The sequence below is a fragment of the Struthio camelus genome, chromosome 23 (genome assembly GCF_040807025.1).
Source record: "Struthio camelus isolate bStrCam1 chromosome 23, bStrCam1.hap1, whole genome shotgun sequence".
Taxonomy (NCBI): domain Eukaryota; kingdom Metazoa; phylum Chordata; class Aves; order Struthioniformes; family Struthionidae; genus Struthio; species Struthio camelus.
In genome coordinates, this window is record NC_090964.1 from 11,615,427 (window position 1) to 11,620,069 (window position 4,643).

The following is a 4,643-nucleotide window of genomic DNA, read 5'->3' on the forward strand; positions in this document are numbered from 1 at the left end:
TATAAACGAGTTTGTCTTATGATTTTCTGCAGAGCTCTGATTTTTTTTTTTTTTTTTTTTTTTTGCTTTGCTTTATACTTTCGGAGGGTGATGGATTTTACTGTGCCTCCATCAACAAGCGCTGGCTGGCAAAGTTATAATGTCCCAACAGAGACTCTTAGGCAAGACGGAGGAGTTCAGACACGCAGCCTGCCAGAAGAACGTCACCTGGGAGGGGTTGCTAGCCTTGAGCTATAGGTGCTGATGCATATGGCTCATTCTGGCAGACACGGAGGGGTTTTCTTTGGTGGCGGAAATTTTAGCTTACTGTATACCCTATAGCGGCAGTATTTTTGTGTTTATAAATTGTGTTAATCTTAGGTATTCAGAACATCGGGGATCGACTACATGCTGCCATGAAGAACTACAGGCTACCGCTCTCAGACCTTTGTAAGTTACAGCGTGTCAAGAGTGGCCAGGAGAATCCAAATGCCAGTGGAAAGGTTCTCTGTCTGGTCCTGCTGAAGAACTTCAGCTGTAGGAAGGTTGGCTGCATCCTCACTGGACTTGTGAGTAATAAGCCACAATTCATGGACCAGCCAAGGAGAGAGGGGAATAGTGGGCCCGTGGGTGCACCCTCACTCTCGCAGACACAGACACTCTGGAGGTATAGGGATACAGGCAAGCAGGCCCACAAGTGGCCTCCACGTGCTTTTCGGTGTGGCTGCGGGTCCTCCGCACAGCAGTGCCCAAGTGGACTTTGGGCCCAGCGGTACACAGAGAGCTCTGCAGCTCAGCAGGTGAGTGGAACTGGAGCGTGTTGAGGGCTGTTCCGGGCTGCCTGGATCCATTTGGTTCCACTCGCTGTCCCCCTGTCCAGCGCTCCATCTTTTTCTTTCTTTCCCCGTAGCTCTGTCTGATACCCCGTCCCTTTGTTTAGCTACTCAGTGCCCTGCCCAGTTCCCCATCCCTCTTGTACTCTTTGCATCCCTCTGTCCATATCTTCCTCCTTCCGACTGGCTCCCTATCACTCTATCCAGCTCTCCATCATCCTTTTCCCCTCTCTGTCCCACTACCCGCCTGCTGTTCTTCTGTCCAGCTCCCCATCCCTCTGCCGCTCTTGTCTGTCTCTTTGTACCTTTCCAGCCTTCTGTCCCCCTCTCCAGCCTTCTCTTTCTATTTCTGTCCCTCTGTTCGGCTCCCCATCCATCTATTTGTCTCCCTATCCCTCTTTTCCCCTGTTCCGTCTCACCTCTCTGTCTGACTTCCCCTCCCTCTTTTTTTTCTCTCCACCTTTCTGGTTGGCTCTTCATCCTTCTCACTCTCTTCCCATTGCTCTGACTGGCTCCCTTTCCCTCTCTTCCAGTCCCCGTTCCTCTGTCTGGTTCTCCACCCTTCTTTTTTGCTTCCCGTCCCTCTGTCTGCTTCCCCTTCCCTCCTTTCCTCTCTTTATTCTTCTGTCCACTTCTACATCCCTCTTTTTCTCTCTTCTGCTCCCTGGTCCTCTGTCCAGCCCTCCACCTGTCTGGCCCTCTGTCCTCTCTTTCTCTTCCTTTGTCCAGGGCCCTGACCCTGGGGCTAGGTCTCTATCCTTCTCTTTCTTTTTCCATCTGTCAGCCAAGCTCTCTATCCCTCTTTCCTTCTGTTCTGCTCCCTGTCCCTCTGTCCAGCTGAAGGTTCATCATTCCTTTGTGTTTTGTCTGGTGTGGAAGGTGTCAAGAGGCAATTGGTGCTCAGCAGAGATGATCAGTAGCAACCAGAGGGTCCCATCAATCTGCCTGGTTCAGGTCATGTCAGATACCCCTGCAGTGACTCTATGTGCAGAGGCATGGGGCTGCGGATGTGCAGTGGGGGAGCACTAATGGGCCAAAGATGCTGTGGGGGATGTGGTAGACATTAGCATGTGGTAGATATTAGCAGAGGCTCTGAGTATTCGGGTGTTAGGACAGGTGCAGGTAGGGCAGGGTGTGCTAGGGCAGTCTGGAGCTGCTGTTGTCCGTCTTACACGTCAGCGCAGTCTGCAGTTACTGTGTCTTGTCTGCCTGTGTGCAGACAGGGCTGCTGCGCGGTGCAGTTGGAGTCGTGATTGTGTCGCTGGCATTGAGCCCTGTTTTCTGACTTTATGCAAACTGTTGTCTTCCCTACATCAGCCTTACTCTGCTCCTCTTCCAGGAGCCTGTGCTCAGCTCTGCTTTCCAACACGCTGTCACGTCACAGGGATTTCCAGCACGGTCTGTCTAACTTGGGCCACGTGCTAGGCAGCCTGAGCAAGTGAAGCAAAATCCTTCTTCTGTCATTGTCCAGGCCAGAGTCAGTTTCCCATCAGCTCAGTCTCTCCAGGGTTTGGAGCTTTTGGAGGCCTTAGTTTTTATCCTGCCTTGGCTGGACAGTGCTTTCTGAGAGTGTCCGTCAGCGGCACAGTTTCCCTGAGGAGGACCATCTACCAAAGGCTGGAGGTGGCCGAGTGCCTGAGCGAGCCTGACTGTATGTGAGGGCTGCCGTGACATCCTTGCGATGAAACGGAGCCTGAGAGAGTGACTGGAGCAGTGTAGAGGGTCAGTCATAATTGTGGGAATAGTTACGGGCCTTGGACTAGGGAGTAGTTCTAGGAGGGCTGTGCAGTTGCCTGGCCTCTCAGTAACTGTTCTGACTTCTTTGCAGGTGCTGAAGCATAGTCTGGCAGTCGAAGGAGCGGTGTCACAGCTGGGAGCTCTGCGGAGATCTGTGGCTGGCCATGAAGGTCGAGCTCTGACTTGCAGCGTGGACGCAGCTAAGTCTTGGGGCTGCACTGTGTGTGTGCAGGGCTGGGAGGTGGAAGGTGGTTGTCCCCTAGGTGGTTGCTGGTGTCACTGGCTGTGGATGTTTGCCCATGGAGCTGAGGGGACCAAAAATATTAATTGTCTGTAATGGAGTTGAATAAGCGCTTGCAATGTTTCAGGTAGGTTCAGTGGAAGTGCAGCTTACTGCAGTCCTGTGGAGCGATTCTTGCATGTGCTCACATTTGAATGGTGGCTAAGACCAAGCTTATAAACAGCAACTGTAACATGATTCTGATGCATATCTTCCTGTTCTGCTGAACTTCTAAATGAAGGGGAAACTTCTTAAGCTGTGGGCAAAACTTGCAAGCTCATGTGTACTTTGGTGTTTCTTGCTTAAAGCTGAGGGTTTGGAGTTTTTCACTTAAAGTTTATTGTTTAGTTTGTTGTTGAGGGTCTGTCACTCAGGGGCTATGGTTTATTACTTTATTTTGTGGGGTTGTCTTTATCAGTCAGGGTTTACAGTTTGCTGACTTAGTGATCAGGGCGCAGGATTTAAAATCCAACCTCATCCATAAATTTTAAAGCAACCACTTGGGTTCCAAGATTTGCAGTTTGTCACTTAGGGTTCAGGGCTTACGCCTTACTGATAAATGACAAGGGCTGAATCCTTAGATAATAAACTGTAAGCCCTGAGGCCTAAGCAGCAGGCTGCGAACTCTTCTTTGGGGCTCGTAACCTTCCCCTGTACCCAGCGTTCAGCTTTGTGCACTGACCTGAGGTCTGGATTTGATAAGGCGCAGGCCCATCGCACTGAGAGTGGTGATGTGACAGGTGAGGTGAGAGCTGTGAAAGTGTCTTGCAGGGCTCTAGCCTGGGGTAGGGCAGTAGTGCAGACAGGCAGGATCAGAGATCAAAGATCCTCTCACCTGTCAGAGCTGAATCCTATCCCTGAAGGAAAAAGTAGAGGGGATAGGCTGTCAGCTACTCAGACACCTGCCACCTCAAGGGCAGCAGCAGGAGCTGACCCTTCCCCAAAGGACCGACGCATGCCGGTGCGGAGGTGACTCTTCAGGTGTCACAGGGTAAGGAGAAGCATGCTGGCACTGAGCTCCATGGCAGACTCTCTCCCAGGTGTTGCTTCTGTGCAGTAAAACAATAAACAGTTGCTTTACTCTTTGCGCTCGTGTCTGTGGTCCCTGCTGTCGCTTTGCCTGAAGATGATGCCCAGGGGAGGAGGTTACACATTGTGTCTGGGATTGGGAGCTGGTCCCCACATCCTTTGTACTTGGGGGTCCCTGCGGTTCCCAGGGACCCCAGTGCTGTTCACAGGGCTCGGGGTAACTTCCCTTGCATTGCCTTGACCCTTGGGGCTCTTGGTGGAGTTTCCCATTATCCTGGGGGCAGCCAGGGCCCCTCCAGGGCTGTGTGAAGTCCCCAGACTGCCCTCAGATTTGCTTTCAGCACTCCGCAACGTCCCTCATGTGTCGGTGGCCTGTGTGCCTGGTGCTGGGAGACAGAGTTTTCCTGGGGAAAGGGGGAGCCTGCAGGCACCTTGCCGTCAGCTGCACTGAGTCCTGTGACATGCCTTGTGGCCCCTTTAGTGTGCACAAAGGCCCTTCACTTGAATTTTGGTTTGCCCAAGAGCCCTGCATTTGCCCTTTGGTGGTCCTCAGGACACCTCAATTCACATTTTGGGTTGCTGGCAAGCCCTCTGTGTGCTTTTCTGCATGCCCTGGGGCCCGATGTTTGTTTTGCAGCACACTGCAAAGTTCTCTGTTTATCTTTCTCCCCTGTCCCCGAGTTTTCTGGGTGATTTTTGGTGTGCCCCAGGGTCCTGCCTTTGCCTTTTGGTGCCCCCAGAGTCACTCTGTTTTCTCTATCATCACCTGGTAACTTTTTTTAACT